This window comes from Ascaphus truei, chromosome 4 (genome assembly GCF_040206685.1).
Source record: "Ascaphus truei isolate aAscTru1 chromosome 4, aAscTru1.hap1, whole genome shotgun sequence".
Lineage (NCBI taxonomy): Eukaryota > Metazoa > Chordata > Amphibia > Anura > Ascaphidae > Ascaphus > Ascaphus truei.
Window position 1 is genome coordinate 47,100,264 of NC_134486.1, and position 26,719 is coordinate 47,126,982.

Sequence of the window (26,719 nt, forward strand, 5' to 3'; positions counted from 1 at the left end):
AGATAAAATTCACATAAAGGTATCTTTGGCGGTATAGCTATATATATTCACAGTCAGCTGAGGGAATCACCCAGTGATGAGATGATGATTTGCCAAGCTACTCCGTAGACTGTTGTAGATGCTGATGGAGCCCTCCGAAACCAGCACACACCGTCAACACTGCCCGTCTCCAGTTATAAACCAGAAGGCAGCTCAGGCACTTTGCAGCCAATCCGGCACAGCACAGCTTGCAACTCTGCGTTCAGCTCAGCGTTCCACTCAGCTTACACATCAGCCAGGGAATCCCTCTGCATACAAATCGCAGCCTCACGGTAGCGTGATGACGTCACTCCCTACGCGTTTCGTCAGCATCAGCTGACTTCCTAAAGGGATGCCGATTGGACATGGCTGTCATCTTATGTAGAAAATACTACTCGAATTTCATTGGTCAGCATTAAGGACACAATTAACTAATCTGAATACTACAGGATTTACTAATACAATCTAAATTAATATATATAAGAAATTAACATATATAAGAAAGGATGGGCCCACAGAATCCCTCTCTAAGGGAACATCGGCCGGCACCGGCACGAGAGAGGTTACAGTCATCTCCACCTCTAAACTCAACAAAAACAGCAGTCTCAGAAAAAGAAAAACAAGTAAGGAGACATACTCAAGGTAACTGAGGAGGTAGAAGGGTACATGAATCTAGGAAACGTGCATTGGACAGGGAGCAGAGATTGTGTATTCCCCCTGAACCTAGGGGTATATTCAATCTCTCATCCCATGTACCCACGGTGGACAGAATTCATCTTATCAATAACGGTCTTTCCATCTGTCCAAGTGTGGCATCTGACCCATTTGAGGTATTTGTGGACTTAAATAGGTTGGTTCGCAAACTCACACTAAAGAAACTTTTTCTTTTGAAGAACAACAATGTGTCTATAGATAAAGTTCCCATATTTCAATTGGGTGCTGGTGATCTTCCAGATACTTTGGTCTCCTTATGGACAGAGTCCAGTATGGAGCAATATCCGCTTGATGATATATCTCAAATAGGTTCACAAACAATATTACCCTTGGATACTAATAACCTGTTGCAGGGTACATGCAACTACACACGTGGGTTTCTTGACAAGGCTGTTTTATTTTCCCTTGAAAAATATACAGCACACAAAACAAAAATAACTCTTTTTCAGCAACAAACAAAAATGGCTTTTCCTTCAGCAAACCGAACAAAACAGTTTCTCTTTAGCAGACAGTTTATATATATGCAGCTACTCTTTTTCTATGCAGGGGACAGACAGTTCACAGTTTCACTACTTTGCTACTCAGACCTTGTTTTCAGGAATCACTTTAGCAGCTTACTCCTCTCTCATCAACAGCAAGCTCCATGTGTCTGCAACCTGGGTTTTAACACACCTTGATTAGGCAGCTGGGATCCAACTAATTGTCCTGAGGTTCCCAGCTGAAGTTTAACCTAGTCAGTGCTGCACTGCAGACTAGACATAGGTTTTCCAGGCATATAACTGGTGGCTTTTATTTACCCTGTCACATACCCCTTCTATTATCAAAACCCCATTTCAACCACAATCTTATTTTTTCCCTTACCAATCTAAAGGTAGCTTTATTAAGACCTTTTATTCTTTAGTCCATAGAGATTTACAGAAACTGTGCTGAATCTAAACACACTAATAATTGGTCTCGGGGTGAATTCTGTGCCCTTCAGGAACTTAAGAATAATAATAATATTGTTATAAGACAAGCCGATAAAGGCGGAGGGATTGTCCTACAAGATAGGATGATTTATATCCTGGAGGCTGAACGCCTTTTGTCTGACCATGTGTCTTACACTACTTTAACGAGAGATCCGACTAAGGAATACCAGGCCAGTTTACATTTTCTATTGAGTGAAGCACTTTCTAGTCACCTTATCACTGCAGTTGAGTTTAAATATTTTTTTATTGCTCACCATAGGATTCCCATCTTTTATCATTTACCCAAGGTTCACAAAAGTTTGGTGCGTCCCCCCAACAGGCCTATAGTCTCTGGGACAAGGTCGATTGACGTCCAATCTGTCCCAGTATGTCGATTTTTTTCTACAGACCTATGTAACACCTCTTAGGTCACATATTTGGGACACCTTGCACGTCATCGACTCCGTCTCAGATTTTAATTGGAAATCATGTTATGTATGGGCTACATGTGACGTACAGTCACTATATACATGTATTGCCCATGACATGGGCCTGTCGGCGGTTCAATATTAATTGCAAGGTGACACTAACATAGCTGACACTCAAGGTGCATTTATTTTATCCATTATTAAATGTATTCTCACTCACAACTACTTTATGTTCCAGTTACAGTTTTATTTACAAATCTGTGGAACAGCTATGGGAACCAGGTTGCCAGGCTCGCCCCCAGTTATGCCAACTTATTTATGGGTTTTTGGGAGGAAAGTTTGATCTGGACCAATAACCCACTGGGGGCGGGCCTGGTGTACTATGGCCGTTTCATAGATGATATTGTAATTATTTGGGACTCTGAGTTTGGGAACATTTTGGATCTTTTTCCACATTTTAATACGAATGATTTTGGTCTGGTCTTCACTTTTGTCGTGGATCCAGTTGAGATAGTTTTGCTTGACCTGAAATTGACTATTGATTCCGACTACAGGATACAAACAGATGTCTATATTAAAGATGTCTCTGTGAATAGCTACATTCATGCTAAGAGTAAGCATCATTCTAAATGGTTATCAAACATTCCATTTAGTCAGTTCAGTAGACTATGTCGCAATTGCTCGACTGAACTTGACTTTGTAGCACAAGCGGAATTGCTAAAGGAAAGGTTTCTTTCGAAGGGATATGACAAGGCCCTTGTTGAGGGATCTTTCTTTAGAGCTTTTAGGTCAGAAAGGAAAGATCTACTCCATGCCTCTAAAGACAGAAGGGTTTCAAAATGTAAGACTAAGGATGAATATCTGGATGGTCGTGTGGCTATTATTAGGAAACATTGATCTGTCTTGAAGGGTGATCCAGTGCTGCTGGACAGTCTTGAAGACAGACCTTCAATTGTATACAGAAGGGTGAATAATACTAAAAACCTTTTGGCTCCCACTAAGCTAAGATCAGAGTCTAGTTTGACTTTTAAACCATATGGAAATTATAAATGTGGTCATGGGAGGTGTATTACTTTTTCATTTATGAATTGTAAGAAGGAATTTAAATCTTCTCTCCCAAGTAGTCCATTATTTAAGGTCAAGGGGTTTGTTAATTTTATTACCATCTATCTTGTGTACTTGCTGACCTGTAGGTGTGGCCTCCATTATGTGGGTAGAACAACCAGGCCACTAAGTATACGTTTCTTAGAACACCTGAGGAACATTTTCAGTGGAGTTACGAACCATTATGTTTCTAAACATTTTTCTTTGGTGCATGATAGGAAGCCGGATGGATTAAAGATGATGGGATTGGAGGTTATTCCTCCTTCAGTGTTGGCTGAAAAATTCAAGCTTCTTTCGAGGAAAGAAAGCTATTGGATCTTCAAATTAAATAGTCTGGTGCCGTTTGGTCTTAATTAACATTAAGACATTAGCATTATAGTTTAGGTCAATTCCCTCTTCTGTAGTTTAGCATTTCTAGCAGTTTTATCATTATTTTTTCTTTTTCCTGTCTTTCCCTTCTCTCTTCTCTTTCCCTTTCTCATCATCCTGCCTCTTCCCCCTTCCTTTCACCCCTCTCCTTTTTTCTTTTCAATCCTTCTCCTCGCCCCCTTTTTCCCCCCCACTTTCCCATTCCCCTTCCCCGCTTCCTCCCACTCCCCTATTTTTCCGCCCTCGTTCCTTATTCTTTTCCCGTTTTCTCTTCCCTTACCCCTTCTATCCCCACCCCTTTTCTCTCTTTATTTTTCCCCTTACCACCCCTCCCCTCCTCCTCTCCCATCTTTCCCACATTGTCTTCTTATTCTTTCTCCTTATTCCGTCCTTTCCTTCCCCTCTTATTTCTGTTTCCCTTTGTCAATTATTTATTTTTCCCTTCCCTTCCCCCCCCCCCCCCGTTTTTTCATATATTATTTTAATTTTATTTCTCTCATTGTTAGATTTATCATACACCAAAAAATAAAAAAAATTACTTTTAGAATTTTTATACATTTGTTGATCTTGTCATTTTAAGATATTAATATATATTTTTAGTTGATGGTGTTTGTTATGTATGTGTATTTATTTACATTCATACGTATGTTTCTTTATCTGTTTCTGGCCTGTGTCCTTTAAGTGAGGTTTTTATTACTCTCATTAGTTAATATCAACTTTTAATGCTTAGCTTTCTTATATATATTTATTTAGATTTTTAGTAAATCCTGTAGTATTCAGATTAGTTAATTGTGTCCTTAATGCTGACCAATGAAATTCGAGTAGTATTTTCTACATAAGATGACAGCCATGTCCAATCGGCATCCCTTTAGGAAGTCAGCTGATGCTGACGAAACGCGTAGGGAGTGACGTCATCACGCTACCGTGAGGCTGCGATTTGTATGCAGAGGGATTCCCTGGCTGATGTGTAAGCTGAGTGGAACGCTGAGCTGAACGCAGAGTTGCGAGCTGTGCTGTGCCGGATTGGCTGCAAAGTGCCTGAGCTGCCTTCTGGTTTATAACTGGAGACGGGCAGTGTTGACAGTGTGTGCTGGTGTCAGAGGGCTCCATCAGTATCTACAGCAGCCTACGGAGTAGCTTGGCAAATCATCATCTCATCACTGGGTGATTCCCTCAGCTGACGGTGACTCTACACCGCCAAAGATACCTTTATGTGAATTTTATCTTATTCTATTTTGTAAGTGGGCATTGTCTACCCCCTTCTTTTATAATAAATTTAATATTTGTGGTAATGCACCAGGGTGTGCGCTGTTTCTTTTCCCTTTTCTCATTATATATATATATATATATATAGATAGATAGATAGATAGATAGATAGATAGATATGCTTTGTTTTCTTACTGTACATAGGCATTCCTTAGAAACGTTGTAGATTTTGCTGATGACAAAACAATATATCTTAACATTGATTTCACGGCGGTTGGTAATTTCTCCCCAAAATGTGCTTATTTGCAAATCTGCTCCCAGCATCTAGATATCAGCAGTTGAAAAAATGAAAAACGTTTGAAAAACCAGCACAGGGTTTTAGAACTTGTGTGAAAAATGTGGATTTATTTGACTGTGTCTGTCTTTAATGCAACAAAAAACATTCCAATGGGAGGATGAACTATTAAAGTAATTGGTCATACATTACTCTATCTTTCTTCCCTTTGACTGTAGAGCTAGAAAACAGGACACAATATTTTATATTTGTCAGAATAGCTTTGTCACCATTGTGACACACTATCATTGGTCCATTAAATGACCAAGTTCAGACTAAAGTATATTGTTTTAATTCTCTTTCTTTTCCTTTAGGCAGGTTACAAAGCCTGATACTCTTAATGTTCCGTGGGTTGCTTTGCCACTCATGGGACTGTCATGTTGCCAGTTACAAAAAAAAGCAACTATTTTACCTCCTACTCAAGTGTTTTCCTTCGAATGAATGACATAGCACAAATAAAAGATAGAAGCCCCATGGGTAGCAGTGATTCATACGCTTAAAATGTAAGAGCAGAAGGGCATCTTAATTCAGAAGGTGCACAGGCAAGGATGTGTAAGGTTTTCAAGATAATTGAAATTGACCCATAATTCATTTGTAGCCATGGGAAATTCTATTACTTCAATAGCTCTTGAAGCAAGAAATCAAATCAACTAAACATGATATGATTTTGCAACAAAAAAATATTCCCACCTGCATAAAAATTAATAAATGTAGCAGGCATACTGTAGGTTCATCATTCTACTAAAGGAATTGCTTTTCAATACATTTAGAGTAACAAGCATTAACTCATGTTCAATAGTATTGACAACAGCAATACATTTTGTTTGTGTGTTCTATATAGATTTCAAGCATAATTTAACATTTCTCATGTGAGTAATACTGTATATGACAAAGGAACGGATGTAGAAATATTCTTTACAATATATAGTATCCTTAGTCATTATACCAGATGCATCATACTGTATGCAGCACAATACAATAATTTAGCCGTATATTATACTTTTCTATATGTTTTATGTGTAAATAAAACTTTTCCGTTTCAAAATATTAAATTGGTTACAAAAAAAGTAATACCGCTACCAACTATACAGAGAAAATATAAGTACATGCGCTTGTAATATGCAGATCTTCTTCTCTTAACTTTTGATATTCCCTCAATCCCAAACCAACGCACATGTACAGATGTACTGTATCAAGACTTACTGTTTCTGAGCCGTAGCTGAAAAAGCTTTAAGCCGCGGCTCTGGAGATAGCGAACCTAGCCGGAAGGACCGTCTAAGTCCAAAAGCTCCGGGATCGCCAGGTCTGCACAGCACTCTCCCTTTGAGAGTATTTAGACACACGGTCTCTCTGAAAAGTATGGGAAACTTTACCATAGGACTACCCTGACAGACTGACGTTTGGATGAGAGAGTCCCATGGACATTGCTATATTTACAATTGTTTTGTCTTCTGGATGTTAATTAAGCTGATATTGCAATTTATATAAGAATAATAAAGTTGTGAATTTCTGGACTATTATCGGGATTATGTTTGCTTAATAGCGGGACTTCACCACACCAGATTAGCAATAGGACATTTGAGTTGTTATGGACTTTTTTTGCAGACCTTGGTTAGACTTTTTTACCACTTCATTTTAACTTTTTTCTACTGTTGTTGATATCAATAAGTATATATTTTAATTAATTTCACATCTGATGAGTGCTTCATTTAATTGTTTCACAATTATTAATGCACTTACTACTCATATTATACAAAGATATAGAGTAGCGCACAAATATGAAAAACGTGAATATTATATAAATATATATATATATATATATATATACACACAAACAAACACACACACACACACACACAATCCACATTTTAAGTTATGGTGGGTGAAAAAGGCGACAAGAAACCTCCACCGTATAGCATATAGCAAATAAAAAGATCACTTGTGAGCACATTCACATGTCTTAAACCGGTCTGCAACCCTGCTTTTCACCATTATCACCTAGAAACAAAAATGTCAAACTAATGTCAAACTAAAAGACCATTTTACTTAATAGATATTTATACATATATATTTAGGCACTGTACCGTGTATGAGTTTCACTGGATGTGCTAAAACTGAGCTCTGTCTGTGTTTTATGTTCTGTCTCTGTTACTATAGAGGGAAACCTCGCTCTTAAAACCCCTTGTTGGAGAAAGCGTGCTGCCTAGGGATATGTTGAAGTAGCTAGAGATGTGTATCAAAGAAAATACACTAAAGAGTCCCTTTTGCAGGCGCACCGCAGATCTTTATAGTATATACGGTCAGGGGTGAATGTAGTAAATAATGTTAGTTTTATTTCATTTTAATATGTCATCGTGTAATTAAAACAGTATATAGTGTAATTCTATATACTCAAATAAAAATAGACAGCTAACGTCTATTCGATCTCTACCATGCGTCTCCTTTAGCTCCTATGTACTAATCTATTTGATATAGTATATAACAGATGATGTCTATTTTTCTTCCGGTCCCTGCGTCCCTGTCTGAAGCTCTCGTATCCGTGGTATGTACAGATGGACAGCACCCCGGATGAAGTCACAGGAAGTGACGAAACATGCGGCATGTCGGGTCTTTTGCCGACTTATAACTAACTCTACTAGCTACCTCCAGCAGCTCCGATAGAGCATAGCTCTTTTAAAACAGCACTATCTATTTGTTACACCCATTTAAAGAGGTGTCAGTACGGCCACAGGGCAGTACTTGTTTTGGGTAATACTCTAATTTGTCAGCATCCACGGGAGATATATATGCAGTCAATCAGAACTTACTATGAACGATACACTATACTCTGAATAAACGCAGCAAGCGCTTTAACAGGGCTAACACTACATCTACACTGCCCTTTGAAATCTTGCCCAATACAATGTAAGATTCCGAATTAACCACAATACCTATACCGCTATGTGGTAGGACTGTACGGGTAACATTAGCCTATCGCGCGGCACATGCGCGGCTCACATCCAAAAATAAAAAATAGTGTGGGACATGTTTTCGTTCAAAGTATGTACAGTGAGAATTTCAAAATACGCTACTACAACTTAATCTAACCTAATGCAGCACACCGCTTGTCCTTTACTTACCTCACACTATACGCAGGCCACTCGGAGCGGCGGTGGCACGGCCCCGTTCTGACGCATGCGCAGTCTGAGTCTATACAGAGAATCCTGCGGCTGCAAACAGCCCTGCTCGTGATGCATGCGCGGCTCGTACAACCCAGAGGATATACTATGTGGGGCACCTCTATGCTCAGATTACATATAGCGATAACATTAAATACACTATAAAACAATAAAATCTAGTAAAATACAAGACGCATCGTGGCCTTCACTTACCTTTTGAGTGCACGAGATCCTCTTCTCCGTAAAGCAGCCACATCACAACAAATGGCAACAGCACTGTCCCGCTACTGACGCAGGCGCAGTGTGATTTTAAACCGAGTGACAACCGGGAACAGTGCTTTGGACTTAACACTGTCCGCTTTTTGGACGCATACAAGGGCCGTTAGCATATACTATCTTATCGGTACCCACGTGACACGTTTTAAACATAACAAACGCTGCAAAGCATCAATCAGTCACATTTGCTGAACCACGGGTGATAAGAACAAGATAGCAGAACACTAGTAGTGTTTAAGTTTTATTTTTGACTGCATATTCTACTTTGGCTGTGAGAACTACGCATCAGAACACTAACAGCCTTATAGCTTTGCATCTGACAATATACTCTGTAGGAAACCCACCTTCTCCAGTGTACTTGCTACTTCAGCACTAACAACAAATACAACAGCACACCAACTATCATTCTGGTCCGTAAACACCATCATAACACACAAAGCTCCAGGTGTTAGTACAGTCTTCTATGGACATATGTGTAAAACCTAAAACAAAGACCAATAATCCCATAACCTGTTTAACTCACAAAGGAGGTGTTTTACAATAAACCCCCTGTAAAGCTACTATATCTTTCACTAGCAGCCAGTAACGGCACTGTTTTTTCCTATATTAAACAGATAGCTAGACACAGAACAGGGATACAGGGAACGGACTCCTACAGTGGAGCAATGGTCTCATGTACCGAAAGCCTAACCCACTCAAACGAGGGATCAGGTGGGACTATTTGAACATAGAATTAATATACACACAGGATCTATATCTGTCCATCTGTACATACCACGGATACGAGAGCTTCAGACAGGGACGCAGGGACCGGAAGAAAAATAGACATCATCTGTTATATACTATATCAAATAGATTAGTACATAGGAGCTAAAGGAGACGCATGGTAGAGATCGAATAGACGTTGGCTGTCTATTTTTATTTGAGTATATAGAATTACACTATATACTGTTTTAATTACACGATGACATATTAAAATGAAATAAAACTAACATTATTTACTACATTCACCCCTGACCGTATATACTATAAAGGTCTGCGGTGCGCCTGCAAAAGGGACTCTTTAGTGTATTTTCTTTGATGTTCTGTCTCTGGTTTTAAATATGTGTTCCATATTAATTAACAATTGGTTAACTGAGGAAGTTCATAGGTGAATTGAAAAAATGAAAGTAAATAAGGCACCTGGCCCCGATGGCATACATCCAAGAGTTCTCAAGGAGTTAAGTTCAGTAATAGCCAAACCATTACATTTAATATTCAAGGACTCCATTTCCACAGGCTCAGTACCACAAGAGTGGCATAAAGCAGATGCGGTGCCTATATCTAAAAAGGGTGCTAGATCACAACCGGGAATTGCAGACCTGTAAGCCTGACTTCAATAGTGGGGAAACTACTTGAAAGTTTAAACGGGATAATATTCAGGAATACCTAATGGAAAACAAAATTAGTAGTAATAGTCGGCATGGATTTATGAAGGATAGATCATACCAAACTAACCTTATTTGTTTCTTTGAGGAAGTGATTGTAGATAGCAGGCTTAGCAATAGTGCCCAAAGTCATGCAGTAGCTGCAAAGGCAAACAAGATCTTATCTAGCAATGGATGGAAGGGAAGTAAACATAAGTATGCCCCTTTATAAAGCATTAGTAAGACCACACCTTGAATATGGAGTACAATTTTGGGCACCATTCTTTAGAAAATATATTATGGAACTAGAGAGTGCAGAGACGAGCCACCAAATTAATAAAGGGGATGGACAATCTAACTTATGAGGAGAGGCAAGCTAAGTTAGATTTATTTACATTAGAAAAGATGCGTCTAAGAGAGGATATGATAAATATATACAAATATATTCGGGGACAGTAAAAGGAGTTTTCAAAAGAACTATTCATCCCACGGGCAGTACAAAGGACTCAGGGTCATCCATTAAGGTTGTCGGAAAGGAGATTTCACCAGCAACAAATGAAAGGGTTCTTTACAGTAAGGGCAGTTAAAGCTGCAGTTCAGTCAATATCCTCCATGTGTGGTTCTTTTAATAAATCAGTTCTGTAGTAAGAAAAAATACTTTTAGCATTTTCTGTTTTTAAAAAAACAACTTTGAAAGACCAATTTTCTTGTATTCTATTTTAACAACCATTTGCTAAGGCACAGCCCCTTCATGTCCTGTCACAAGCCCTGGCACACCCCTTTGTCAGCCCTGCCATCCCTCTAGCACATGTCAGTGCAGGAATGCTCATGAATATTCATGAGCTTCCACTGAGTGACAGAAGCAGAAGAAAAACATATGCAATCTCTAAAGATCTTGCCAAATTTTGCCGATCAATACATGGAGAACAAATTGACTGGCAGCTATACAGTTCTTTATGTAATTAGAGATTGCCCACATGAAACTATTGAAGTAAAAAAATGAATTAAAAAATAAATAAAAAAAGACTGAACTGCAGCTTTAAAATGTGGAAATCATTACCCATGGAGACTGTGATGGCAGATACAATAGATTTGTTCACAAAATGGTTGGACATCTTTTTTAGAAAGGAAAGGTATACCGGCATATACCAAATAAGTAAACATGGGAAGGATGTTTATCTAGGAAGTAATCCGATTGCCAATTCTTGGAGCCAAGAAGGAATTTATTTTCCCCCTTATGAGATATCATTAGATGATATGACACTGCAGTTTTTTGTTTGCCTTCCTCTGGATAAATAAAGTACTGTAAGTATAGATATAGGATAAAGTATCTGTTGTCTAAATTTAGCATAGGTTGAACTTGATGGACACATGTCTTTTTTCCACCTCATCTATTATGTAACTATGTAACTATTACTGATCATATCTACCTGCCTCCTAGCCTGTCCCAGCCACTGGACTCCAGCTCTGCAGTTGCTCCCTGTGACTCTGTGAGAAATAAAGCCTGGGCGTTAAAGAGGTTGCTATACTGGGCAGGCAGCAATACTGCTTCTTGTCAGTATACCAAACTTCTTTCTTCGTCTTATTTTTCATCTCTTTTCATTATTCCCAGGTGGTCTAACCAAATGCACAACCAATATTAGTATCTAATACAGCAGGCAGACCTAATGGGGTAAGTGCAATGCATCAAAGATTGGGTACAGAAAACTTCATAGGACGCTGTTTATTAGGATGCTATTTACATATACAATATACAGCATCGAACCTTAGCCAGCCTGAACCAGAGAGCAGAAATCCCAAAAGGTTGAAGTAATAGCTTTTGGTCCATATTTCAGTGAAGTAGTGCACTTGTTGAATTATTGTACATATTACTTACAAGAACCTAATCATGATAACCAAAGAAATAAAATGCTAAAAGAAACAAAATACTACTGGAATATAATCACTGGTTTGTTTTTTTGCCCAAGTATACCAACTATCAAAGCATTGCAGAATGCATTTTTTAAAGACTCATATGTAATAGGATTACAATTTGTAATTATCTAGTTTTTGTGATACAGAAATCCTCTGCTGTAAGTCTGCAGTCATAAAAAGATCAGAGTGCACAACACGCATACTAAGTATAAGGAAGACCATACACAATTACTATATCCAAGACGGAAAGAGCCGCCCACACACTGTAAATCTCAGACAGCATTCAGAATTACTGCTACAAAATATTTAACCACATTTGCATTACTTTGAACATTATTAGGGATGTGTGTATTATTAAAATGCTCGTCATGTCTCGAAAGCTCATGAACTGTCAAGTACAAACTACACTTAGGAAGAACTCATGGAAGTCCACTAAAAAGGTACTTACTTGTATAAAATAATTTCCAATTCGGCTACTACAACCCTTAACCACGTACAGTATTATTATGCAATTTTTATAACTTTCTAGCTTTACACTTTTTCTAACACCACCCAACCTAATACGAAGGTTTGCCTAAACATTTGCTATATAGATAAGACATTTCTATTGCTGAATTAACCAAAATGCATTGTACAGCAATAAGCATGAATAATTACAGCTATTTTTTAAGTACTACTGCAAGTAGTAGATGAGATTGAAAAAAAGACATATGTCCATCAAGTTCAACCTATGTGAAATTTGGACGATAGATACTTATCCGTATATTTGTATTTACAGAATTTTGATCCAGAGGAAGGCAACCAAAAACCCCAGTGAAACAATAAGCAATGATGTCAAACAAGGGGAAAAATCAATTCGTTCCTGACTCCAATATTGGCAATCAGATTTCTTCCTGAATCAACATTCTTCCCATGTTTACTGATTTGGTATATCTTTCCTTTCCTAAAATATGTCTACCCTGTTTTTGAATGTATCTATTGTATCTGCCATCACAGTTTCCATGGGTAATGAATTCCACATTTCCACTGCCCTTACTGTAAAGAATCATTTCCTTTGTTGCTGCTGACCTCTCTTCCAACCTTTAACGGATGACCCTGTCTCGTTATAAGGGATCTATCTGGATACCTAAGATGGCTGCCGACAGGAAGTGACCTCTCATCCTCACTGAAGCTACCATGGCCATCTTGCTTCCTGGCAATTCCTGACCCTCACTTCTTGACAGGAAGTCAGCCTCTCTCTGGTCCTCATTGCCAGCAGCTGCTTCTGGCCTTTAAATAGAAGGTAGTTGCTCCCTGACCTTGCTTGTGCAAAATACTCTGTACCTTGTTCTGCTTGAGCGCTGGCATTGACGCTGAGATTATTTGCTTGTGCTTGATCTCTGCCTTGACCTGACAGCCCCTGCCTGCCGAATGCCTCAACCACGGAATTGGACCTGACCACCCCTGCCTGCCTCGACCCTGGAATTGGACTTGACTACCCCTGCATCCCAGGCCTCAGATCCCAGGACAAGGTCGGTGAACTACTCCCTACCTCTGCCCTTTGGGTTCGTATCCTGTCTTGCAGTCAGCAACGTTACAGTTGTTTGTACTGCCCCTTGGATGAATAGTTCTTTTGAAAACTCCTTGTATTGCCCCAGAATATATTTGTATATAGTTATCATATCCTGTCTTAGACATATCTTTTCTAATGTAAACAAATCTAAATTAGTTAGCCTCTCCTCATAAATCATATTTTCCATCACCTTAATTCATTTGGTGGCTCTACTATGCACTTTTTCTAGTTTCATAATGTCTTTATTTATGTAAAAAAAAATGTTCTCCATATTCAAGGTGTGGTGGTACAAATGCTTTATAGATGGACATAATTATGTTTACTTCCCTTCAATCCATTCCCTGTTTAATGCAAGAAGAGATCTTATTTGCCTTTGCAGCTATAGTAATTCTTGGTATGTAAGGCAGAGAAACATTTTACCTGGCTTCTGACAAAGAGGATTCCCACACTATGCAAATCAAAAGGGTTTTCTTTACTACAAACAAACTCTCAGTGAAGCCTAGATAAATTAAACTATCTATCTAGGCTATTACTCAAGTTTCAACATTCAGAATTGGATTGAAAAACAAACTGTAGGCAGTAGTGGTTACTATTGTTTATAGTGCATTGGCTTATTAATTATTTATATAAAACATGCTCTCCACTCCTGCGCATATCCCGCCTTTCACGTCTGCGGATATATACCCTTCCTTTCACGCACAATACAAATGTAGCAAGCTATGTGGCAACCATCAAACTGTAAATTCACGTGATTCTAACTAGTGCAGACAAAAAATACTTGATAGTACTTCCCTTCACATATGCAAAACTCCAGTGAGACAGAAACTTTACACAAACTCGTCTCTCATGCACGAAGAAATCAGAACAGGAATTTTGGGCCATATGGTTCTACTGTAAAGTGTGAGGTTCAATCACAGCGACTTATAGGGACTCCAATCAACAGATGATGGGCCGATGCTGGCCAGGAAAGCATGCCTTACATTCAAGAAACATTTGTAGTAAAGAGCAGAATTCAAGCAATAAATGTGCCAAGATTACTGAAATTTGCATCGTTCCGTGAACCACTAATTAATCTTATTCAGACTATCGCTAACACAACTGTTTAACAGATCCCAGGAAGTATAATGCCTTGAGCTTGTGGGGGCGCACATGCATAATAAGGCCTCAGACTGCACCTCAGTGTAGTTACCAAGAGGAACCGTCTGATGACTCCAGGATAACACCCCGTGGCTGTGTAGCCTGAATAATTAGGTAAGTGGAGCAGGAAAAAAGCCTTGTGGAGGTATGGGGTAAGAGCTGCATACAGACCCGTTCCCAGTGTATGGCGAGCGGCTGCAGATGCGACAGCCCACGGATGGAGTAGCTACTCATGATGATCCGTCCCCTCTGCTCCCGGCTGTGCGTTCCCCTCCAGGGGTGAATGACGCACTTCCTGCGCGGCCACGATCCGGATGCAGACAAGAGAATAGATGATCGAAGCCAGTGCGGCTCCTATAGATGTCAGACTCACCAGGTTGAGGTAAAATCAATTTATTAAACTACATAAAACAGATACTACAGAACATGACTGGAAGACCTCCTCCCACACGTTTCGGGCAAGTTTGCCCTTTCTTAACTCCTTGAGAAAGGGCAAACTTGCCTGAAACGCGTGGGAGGAGGTCTTCCAGTCATGTTCTGTATTATCTGTTTTATGTAGTTTAATAAATTGATTTTACCTCAACCTGGTGAGTCTGACATCTATAGGAGCCGCGCTGGCATCGATCATCTATTCTCTTGCACCTCAGTGTATGCAGAGAGCATGGGTGCTACAGCTCTTAATTACTGCAGGAGGGGGAGCGACTTTGGAAGCTTCTGCTGTAATTGACAGCAATGGCACCTACTCCAAGATGAAATGGGACATTTAGCCAACGCTGCCATTCAGGCACCGCCGTTACAGTCACCAAGGACAGTCAGTCACCAGCCATTTTGCTCCTAAGGTAAGTGATTAACGTAAGCATTAAGGGTTAACTTTAGGAGTTTTAAGGTAGTGAGTTAAGCTTTTTAGGGTACGGTTAGGTGGTAAAGGTAATGGGTTAAGGTTAGGGGCTTTAGGTTAAGGTTTTTAGTGTAAAGATTAGCGTTAGCATTATGGGTAAGGTTAGGGTTTTTATGGGTAAGGGTTAAACAGCAATTGCTAGACCAGACCAAGGTTCATTTTGGGACTTTACTAAGTGTTCAGTACACCCACGGGCTCAGAGATGCACTCTAGTGCCTGGGATCCCACATTACATATTTTTCTGGGCATGGGCAAACCACGGAGACATCTCACAAACCCAAAGGGGTTTGCAAACCCCTGTTGGGAATCAATGCTCCAGGTGATTTATTAAGCATAAAAGTAAATTTAAGAAACACATATTGAAGATTAATAATTCTATCAATACCTTATCATCTTGTGCACCTTACAGCAATATTTATTATAGAAGGACTTAAAGACATACTATCATGAGATTTATCAAATTCTGCCACTATAAATCTGTGTAAACCATTTTTTCCTTTTTAGTGCGTCAAACAGTCTGTCAACTCTTGTGTAATCTTTTCTGTCTGACAATCAGCATCAAATGTAAGAACAGTGAATAACAAGCTTTTCAGGGTTATTTATCTGTTACATTGTCACTGGAAGAGCCAGTTTCATGTTGTCTTCATTTTAAAAGATTATTTAACATCAGCTTCTTTAAAAAAAAAAATAAAGAGAAGAGTGTGAATAATTTTACATGAAACATGAGATCTTGGTGAAAAAATATAGTTATATAAAATATGTACATGGTAATACTGTTTTGTTTTATCTATGAATGATGTTATTTCACTAGAATGTAAAAAGTACTATATGATTTTACATTTAATATATAATAGATTCACTGTACAGGTGCGCCGACGAGTATTCTAAAACTTGCCTTGGAAAATCTGGGGCTATCACCAATAAGACCCAGGTACATGCTGCAACATTTCAGTGACATTTCTGCAGACAGACTAATGGCCCATCGGATTAACACAGCGGGTGTGCCATTAGTCTTTCTGCAGAAGTGTCACTGAAATGTTGCAGCATGTACCTGGGTCTTGTTGGTGATAGCCCCAGATTTTCCAAGCCAAGTTTTAGAATACTCGTCGGCGCACCTGTATATAAATTAGACAGATCTGCCTGCTCGAAGGAAGTCAGCCAATATAAGGAATATTTATCCATATTTCTGTTAGTGCAGAGTACACTGCCTTTGCAAAAAATGAAAGATTTGGGACAAACTATGCAGTGCTTGGCTTATTCATTTATTAGTACGCTTTCATTGCTAGCTGTTAAATCATCTGTGTGGGGGCTGAGTCAATCCCATGAACATTTTAGAGACTCATATCTAGCACAGCTGGAAAATGCTATTCGTGTAAGAAGCTTTCTGAAAGTATAGTCCATATAAAACATGTTGCATTCAAATCATCATTGCCAAAGCTTGCACAAAAGCCTTTTTATGATTGACGGAAAGTGTGGGCAGCCATCTAATATCAGCAGAATAGAAGAACATATATCCAGGTTTTAACCCTTCAAAACAAGGTAATGTAGAAGTGCATCGTTAATTTGCCACATTTAGGAATGTTTTGTGTAGGTTCCAGATAGAAGCCATGCAGTATAAGTAGAGCACATGACACTGAAAGCATGAGGCTTCATTGCGTCATTGCTTTGCTCAGACTGACTACCAAAAGGAAGGCTCCTGATCCCTTCCTATTAGCATTCAGAACCATGGCCTGCATGATGAGATCATCAATTGGGTTGTACACCAAGGCCCAGATACACTAAACTCCATTAACCTATTTAGCATAACATTAACCTACGTTAAGGTTAAATTAATGTTAACACTTATCCACTAAAGGAAATAACCCAACGTTAAACTCCTTTTACATAGTGGAGGGTTTCATTTTTGCCGCCTTGGTGCTAATCACATGCAAAAGAGGTGTTCTCACTAATGTCACATATCCATTAAAGGCCGTTCAGATTAGCACAGAAAATGAACGTCGGGTTATTTAGGCCATACCTAAAGGTGGCGTTGTTTCCATCCAGATTTTGAAATATAGGTTTTGCTGTAGAAGGAGAAATGTGTTGTACTAAAGGAGTGTTTAGGGAAGTACTGCATAAAAGTCATTTGCTACTTGACAAAAATAGACTCTTTCTTTACCCATATTTCAGGGTCTGAATAGATTTAACGCAACCTTTGGTTAACATGACTGTAGCCATGGTATTTGAAGCTAAAGATGCGTAGTGCTATTTAATTTGCCGTTAAGCCCATGCTAATGAGATAAGCAATGGCCATTGTTTTTGCATATAAATTAGGTTTGTCGATATGCATCAATCTCAGAGAAAATAACATCCATTCCTATTTTAGGTAATTGTGTGGTGATTTATAAAACAGTCACCTAATCCGGTGCTCAGAGTAAGAACAAATGTTGGAAAAGCTGAATCATCCGCAAATATATCTGAGCAGTCCCTGTTGTTTCCGTGTAAAACAATCAAGCCACCACATCCAGAACGAAGGAAGGGAAAAAGGGGGGAGAGGGGAGAGAAATGTAACGGATAGTCCATGCATGGAACACTAGAATTAATGCAGGTAACCGGAATCGCCGACAACTGGCTACAAAGTAAGCACTAGATAAGTTGTCTGGGTACTCACGATGTGGAAGTCCCCTGAGAAGGCGATCGTTCCTCCGGTGCAGTGAGGTTCAGAACAAACTGACAAAGTGCTTCGGCGTGAAACGCGTTAGAGGATCCGCCAGGACTCTACTGTTATGTCGATTTTCAAATAAATACTTTTTTATGGTCACATCATTCAGCTCTCCGTCATTTCGCTGTGCCCCATTTTTTCCATTCTATGGACATCTCCCTCTACTATTTTAAGTAACCAAATGTGATTTATCGGAGCTTAGTGTATCTGGGCTGAAGAGTGATATTTACACAACAACTAGTTATTTTATATAACAAACTGGATAATCACCGTTTTATCCCCCTTTTCAATGCACGAACATTTTCATCCTGCAGACTACATTTTTAACTGTGTATACAATAAAGCAGCATATGGCTGATAAAAGCAGATATACACATGAATGCCACTATAGGAAAAATTATGAATAAACTTTATTTAGTCATGATTGAAAAGATAAAGTCTCCTGCGAATTTTACAACTGTTGGATGCTTTCTCAAGGAGTATAAACACACACAAAATGTATGTATGGACACACCCTAAAGGTGGGTAGTTACTTTTTTACGTGTTAGGAAATATTGTGATTGTGATCAATATTAGTAAGCATGATGGATACAACTGATTACTGTACTTCCTTAGTCACAATATCTAAAAGAAAAGCTCTGCACAAACTAGTGTGTACCTATCATAATTACTAATATTGATCTTTATTGCCCAGCTATTATTCCATCTATTAAGAGCCTTTATTGAGGTTTATATACACATTTTTACTTATGGTTGAGCATCACAGTCACTGATGTTTAAGTATTAACTCCTGATGTAATAGTCTTCAGGCTCCCTGGAGGTCAATTGCAATTGATGGTTCTCCATTATTATCATTGACACTATTTAAGGGACTACAGATGCAGCAACGAGTATTAGAACTCTGCCTGGGTAGATTCTGGGGCAGTCTCACAGTAAATGCCTCAACATTGCTGCAACATTGCCTCAACCTTTCTATGAGATTCTTAATGGCCCATAGGATTAACACAGCAGGGGGTCCCTGCAAACTGAATGGGACTGAAGGGACCCCCTGCTGTGTTAATCCGATGGGCCATTAAGAATTTTACAGAAATGTTGAGGCATTTACTGTGAGACTGCCCCAGAATCTCCCAGGAATTTCTCAGGTAAGTGTTCTAATACTGGTGGCTGCATCAGCACATCTCCCAATGGACATTAACCCCATAGGAAGCAAATTGTGAAGGGTGAGCTATTCATGTTTGCCTTTGTGTGGAAACGACTACGGGCTACCCGAGATTCAACCAAGGTTATTCTGGCGATCAGCTGCTGAGTATCATGTGACATCATCACGTAAGGACGGTGGACCCAGGAAGCAACGTTGCTGCTAACTACCTTACCGGCTTCTGGGAGTGCACGGACGCCAAGCAGGATCGGAAGGAATCATAGTCCTGCAGCGTCCTAGGCTAGAAGTCTCCTATTTCAGGGTATAGGCAGCACTCCACTGACCACAGAGTTGTTTTGTAGCACATGTTTATGTTCCTAATACAATTTTCTCATTTGGCATATACCCAACTTCTAGTAGTCATTCGTTTTGTGTGCTGGGAACCCCTGTGTTTTTGTAACACAATACAATATATAACTTAAATGTAACAACAACATATATACGGTCAGATAATTAGTGCACCATAGAATAGAATCAGTCAACAAATCAATCCAGAGGTGTCACGTCTCTCAGACAGACTACACTGACCATGGGACACGTATTGTTACTAATTTACTTACCTGAATTGGCTGTGTTTTGGATTCTGCTCTCTGCTTGTCTTCTATGGGAGCTCCAGTGCCTTCCTGATAGTCTGGGCAGTTATTATGATTCTCTAATGATATAGATATGACATGCTGTTTTATTAGCACTTGTTAGGATTTCTGTGCCAAGTGACAGAATAAGTATCTAAGTGTAGGTGGTATTTATATATCAGTCAGAGTGGATTGATTTATTGACTGATTCTATTCTATGGTGCACTAATTATCTGACCGTATATATGTTGTTGTGTTACATATTGTTTTTATTCCATTTGAGGGAGGACTGTGTGGTTGAATTGCAGGGAAAAACAGAAGCCAATTGGGCCTGTGGGAACGGGCCTGAAGAAGTTTTTCCCTTTCCCTACCCTGTTTGTAACATTCCCCTCCCTTTCCCCAACCCCTCCCTCTTAGGTTTCACCTTCTAGCTGGGAACCCCTATGTATACAAAGCGCGAAAGAATGGGGAATCCATGAGTGAGATTCTGCGTGTCTGTCCTTTGTTTTTTATGAAAACATTTCATACAGTATTATGCAATGTTATTCTCTTTCATCTTTTGTATAACTGTACCTGTGCAGGACAGGTCTATTGAGGCCATTCTCCCTCCACATCAGATGTAAATGAGAATTTTCACAGGTAGTGTTAGGACCTGCATACTGGTAATATTCTTGAAGTGGCTGCAGGCTTATTACGCTTTGGCCAACGGGTTTAACTAAATGACCCTTACTCATGAGAATACTAAGAATACTAACATTGAAGTATTTAACTATGTATTTTGTCCCATTGGATGCAGCATTTTTTGGGTATAACTGATGAACTTTCCTTATGAATCGTGAATTCCACTTATTCCCAGGAGTGATATTCTATTAGAACATCCAAGCATTAATGTGAGTGCTTGGGTGTTTTATCCTTATTCATTTTCACTGCACGTACTTGAGGGGAGACAGACGTATTTATTCCATTCGGTGTGATTATCTGGGGGCGCTGCAGCCTTGTGTGAGTGATCACTGTTTGGTATTTCATATCATCTCTATTTTTCATGGTGGCTAAATTAAGATGAAAGCTTATAGTCTTAAGCACTGCTTTGTACTGAATCAATGTTGAAGTTGATTTGCAACACTATTACTGTTTGATACTATACACTGTGTTTTTATTATCTTTTTTCACATCTTGCATTGTGCACTTATCATTGAGGACCAGTGCCAAGGAGGACTATTCCTTGAAACATTGATAGAAAGGATTTGGAAAATCCGTGAGACTTCCGGGCTACAGGACTTCTGTATTGAGGTTGTTCTATACACCCTTGATTGCCACTATTTTTATTGTATCTCTATCACTATCTCTATCTTTATCTCTATCTCTCTCACATCGTATAATATTTTTTCACTATTGTGGGGTTGAGCGCTGGAGTTGTGTATTATCCTGGTCAAATAAATTATGGGTTTCTTGATCCCATTCTCTCCACCTGGCTGACATTGATGCCGTATGTGGAGGCATTCATCTTTATCAAGAACCGCTAGCTGTAGTTGGGTTCCACGAGGAAATGAGTGCTGGCTAGGGCTGTCTTAAGAGCTTGAAATGCGGTCTCACACTCGGGAGACCAAGTCACAGTGTGGGGGAAAGTTATGCAGGAACAAGTAAGTCTGTGGCTTTGTGATTGCACTATACGTGTCTTTGGACACAAAACACCTGATAGTACCTGGTCATCCCCCAAAAAACAAGTACCTGCTTCTGGGTGTGGGGGATCAGACACCAGAGGCTACCCTCTACCTTGGCTGCCCCTGATGTGGAGGGAGAATGGTCTCAATAAACCTGCCCTGCACAGGTACAGTTATACAAAATTCTTCAATTGTGTACCAGAAGTTGCCTGGATTTATGCCTCTGCAGTGGTGCCAGATTCTCCTTCACTTCAACAGTTATACAAAAGATGAAAGAGAATAACATTGCATAATACTGTATGAAAAGTTTTCATAAAAAACATAAAGGACAGACACTCAGCATCTCACTAACGGATTTCCCATTCTTTCGCGCTTTGTATACATAGGAGACATGTATACCAGCTAGAAGGTGAAGCCTAAGAAAGAGGGAGGGGGTGGGGGGAGGGAGGGAAATGTTACAAACAGGGTAGGGAAAGGGAAAAACTTCTTCAGGCCCGTTCCCACAGACCCAATGGGCTTCTGTTTTTTCCCTACAATTCAACCAAACTGTCCTAATAATAATAATAATATTATGTGATTTTTTGGATACATTAACATCCAGAAATGTATACATTCCCTATTGCATTCCAAAGTAAATTTAATTCTGGATGCACTATTTGCTGTAAGATTATTCTGAACCTCATCAAACAAACAAAATATCATCTATGTATCAAAAAAAACATTTTCATACGAGTCTGTACAATAAAATGCATACAAATATTGGAATATGCGGGGAGGGGGGGGGGGGGCATGTTGGTCTCCTATTTCCGGAACTTGCAGTTAAAAATAATATTTACTCTGAGACCTAAAAAAACAAAAACAAATGTGAGAATTATTTCTAGGAGGTTCAGAACAAATCCTCTCATTCCATCTTCTATCTCGTTTTCTAATATTCTATTAACCACTTCACTATAATGTTAAATGTCATAGCACTGATCCTACTAAATATTTATATAATTGGTCACTGAACAGTGATAAAATCCACTTCAATTCAACCTGGATCTGAGATTTGTGTTCTTTATGATGATGTTATACGTCTCTTTTAGCTTCACTGTGTCAAGGTCCACCATTGCGGTCGCTCTCCTTTAGCATCAACACATCACTGTACTCCTTGCCTCCACCAAGATGGACGACATCTGAGGTAATTTTGCCCTCACCCATGATGGCCAAAGTGCATTCATTCTACGCTGCCGCACCATGCCTTGACCATGGAACCATGACCCAGACTATTCTGCTGCACACTGCCCTGATATTGGAACCGTGAACTCGAATAGGCTGCTGCACCTTGCCTCGATCTTGGCTTTTGACCTGGATATTCTCCACAATCAGGACTCAGTCCCTAGGCCTGTGGTCAGTTCCCATATCCTGCCTCAGACCTGCGGGTCGGCCTCCTGGTTAGAGATGCAATCCTTTGTTTTAGTGATCTCCGAGGAAAAATAATGGTCTCCTGTGCAAGGCACTGACTTTGTTGTGAGTGAAGTCTGTTTATATCTAACTTGTCCTTTGTCACTGCGGCGGAAGCATAATTTTGAGCTCTGTCTTTGTGGACTTTATCCCTGACTTTCTTTATAAGCTGATCACCTCTACGCCATGGTTGCCAGATCAATGTTCTTCTGCCATTGTATCCAGCCTTGCGACCAGAGTATCATTCTACTGTGTCTGTCTGGTTTGCTTGCTGCCTCACTACACTCATGACCTCTGCCTAGCCTGATGACATGTTGTCGACTTCTGCCTGCTCTGACCCAGCCTGTTGAACGGTTACACTGCCTGGCGCCAGACCTGACCTCAGCCTGTCTGACCTTCGCTTCTGCCTCATCGATTTTACTGCATTTGTCTGTCCATTCTGCCCTACAACAACTCCCTTACCTTTACCCTAATAATGCAAAGATTTCCAAAGTTGGTGTCACTGTTGTGACACTTATTGATGGCACATACGTTTACTCATTTGTGCTACTGATGGAATACCATATGAACTTTTATGAAGATTCCCTATTTTGATGGTCACTCATCCTGTATATATACCAAACATGCTATTTTCATTTCGGTAGGGGTTAATAAACAGGCTTAAATGTTTGTTCTGCCACTTTACGTGTCCATGACAGTTCATGAAAGACCATGCAGAAATGAAGGCATACATCAAGACACTATATTATAAATTATAAGGTTTCCTTTGCCATCTTAATCTCTATGAAAGCAGAACAATCTCACCCACCTCACCTTCAACCTCCTTATTAAAAGCATGTCATCTTTTGACATGTACAGTATGTCTTAAAAAAAAAAAAAAAGGATGAAGTGGAAGTGCATGATGTGGAAACAATGTCAGGGAAGGTCAGACAGCAGCAACAGTCTACATTTATTATAACATAGCAGCTGGAGAGTTCATAGACTAATGAGTTCCTATAATCAAAGTACACCCAGTGACTTTAAGAGTTTTAATACAAAAATAGTTTTGTGGAAACCACAAGCGCAAATTATATCTAGAGCACAAATATGTCTTCCAATAGATTTTCAGCTTGCCCTGGTCGACAAAGGAAAAAATTGGCATTATCTGTGTTGAACGCAATTGTACTTATTGATCTACTCACTAAAGCTACAGTATATCCCCACATTTAAAGCAGTGATAAGGGACTTTTTACTGTAGCGATACATAGGGTTGCTTTGTGGCGTCTTAAAAAATACTGGACACAATGTAAAAGGTGCGGCACACTCGAGACACACACATACACACCTTTCTCTCCCCTCCATGCTGTTTTCTCGTCTCCTTTGGCCCACCCTTCAGGCTCTTGACAACTGCTCCTAATTGGCTGCATTACCAAGAAGCAGCTAAGCAGAATGGAGAAAGCCGTCCAGTCCCAACGCAACAGCACTGCTCTCTCCCATGGCCCCCCAAGCCGGTCAGGTCACTATGTCCAGAGAGTTAATACCAGGATACACATACATGTCCAGTATTACCTCTAATGTTTTTACTGGACAGAGTGCCAAATACTGGACATCTGGCAACCCTAGCGATACAGTATGTCAGTGTTATTTGAACGCAGAGTATGAGCATGCAAATTAGTAATTAACACCAAATTACTTATTCACTAAAATCCGATACCTGGCGATATCGGACTACCACCAAAAAAATACTGCCATTATTTATCACCTACCCTAGGCTAGCGTCAGACCTATCTTGCCTATGTATATAATGGCCACAATATACATATACTGAAAAGGGTTGTATTGTCGCTCACCAAAAGGTTATCAAAGGTATGTACATTTAGATAGGGGTGCATACGGGAGGTAAGTATGAGTGGACAGGGTGTAGGGTTGAGATAACCCAAAAGAAATCCTATTTGCACTCCCTTCTACTATAAATGGCTGGGAAGAATTCAATCCCTGGGTAAAAAAAACCATACACCATATTGAAGATATATATAAAAACAGTTTATTTAACACATATGCAAAGACAACTATAAATATTAAAAGAAACAGGGAGTGGGTGCAGGGAGTGGGTAGAGTAGTATAGTTATATATAGTACGCTGTGATGAAACAGCTATAATTAATGTATGTATAACCTGTCTGTCGTCTGCAACGGTACTAGCAGTATGTATTCAATCATGCACGCTGTGTAAGACATATATAACACAGCACTACAAACACCAGTTAATACTAGTAGTATCATAAATAGTATACAGAGGGTTTAGCATCTATATCCCTTCCTGAGGGACTGTGCCGCACAATGTGCTGACTGGTTGGTGGCTATAGTGAAGGTGTAAATCCCATCAGTCATGTATACAGTTTCTGGCAGTTTGTACTTAACCAGGCACGCTGTGTTAACAGTTGAATCACACACTCGGCTGTGCACTCTAGGTACAAGCTAACAGGCTAAACAGGTAAATAGAGGCGCAGCAAAGCTACTAATCACCAAAGGGGATATGTATTATGTCTCCTGACCGTGTTATCAGATGACAAGCTCCCCCCCCCGGCAAAGAAAAGCCACAAAGTCCTGACGCATATGTATCCAGCAAAGGGAACTGTGTATCACAAGTGCACCTATAACCAGGACAGTTGACAGTGTGATCATGCAACAACTGTTGCAAGTAGGGCTCAGCTGTACACTACCTGATAATCGTGGCCTCTATTGCTCCAACACTCCTCCCTGCTCTCCGCTCACTGTTGACGTCGCGAGAGTGACGTCATCACACACCGACGGCCGTTTCGCGCAGATACGCTTTGTCAAGGTGGATAGAGGTAAGTGAACAGCCCCTTCCCTGATGTTTTATGTAGATCGGCCAGTGGGAGTGGCTTTGCAGAAGTGTTTCATCACAGCGTACTATATATAACTATACTACTCTACCCACTCCCTGCACCCACTCCCTGTTTCTTTTAATATTTATAGTTGTCTTTGCATATGTGTTAAATAAACTGTTTTTATATATATCTTCAATATGGTGTATGGGGTTTTTTACCCAGGGATTGAATTCTTCCTAGCCATTTATAGTAGAAGGGAGTGCAAATAGGATTTCTTTTGGGTTATCGCAACCCTACACCCTGTCCACAATATACATATGCAAGATAAGACTAGCCAACCTAGCATTGAAAGCCCAAATGGTCAGCTGGCCATGCTCAACCCATGACTAGCTAGCCACTTTGGCTACTAAAGGGTTCATTGTTTTCACATATGGATGTTATGATTGTTTGTGATTTATTTGTAGGGTGTTTAGGTTGAATGTTAACCCCTTTTGGTGCCTCAGGGCATTCCTTTGCAGTGCATTAGTAGCCTGAGGCATCACTGAGGTTACATCATTTTCTTATTTTGCAAGCAAGTCTATTACTTAACTCGGTGGTAGAAAAGTGTGATATATCCCAGCCTTCTGCAATTCTATCGCTAGCGCCGATTTCAACACGTTATCACTTATTTCTATCGGTAGCGTTATTTACCGCAGTTAGTGCATTTTTCATGTATGCAAATTAACTGTGTATCGCAACCCATTTATCAAAAAATTATTATTTGTGAGTACAGAGGTAATTCCGAAAAATATCACTGCAATCCCATTTTTTACAAATGTCAAATTTTAATGCAGCATTATTGACCTTTAAGAAA

General features: G+C 39.7%; 1 protein-coding gene across 6 annotated transcripts in view; it reads right to left on the reverse strand.

The window, feature by feature from the left end:
• Nucleotides 1-26,719, reverse strand: part of HHAT (hedgehog acyltransferase) — a 640,323-nt gene that overhangs the window by 426,600 nt on the left and 187,004 nt on the right. The gene's annotated exons all lie outside the window — the stretch shown is intronic.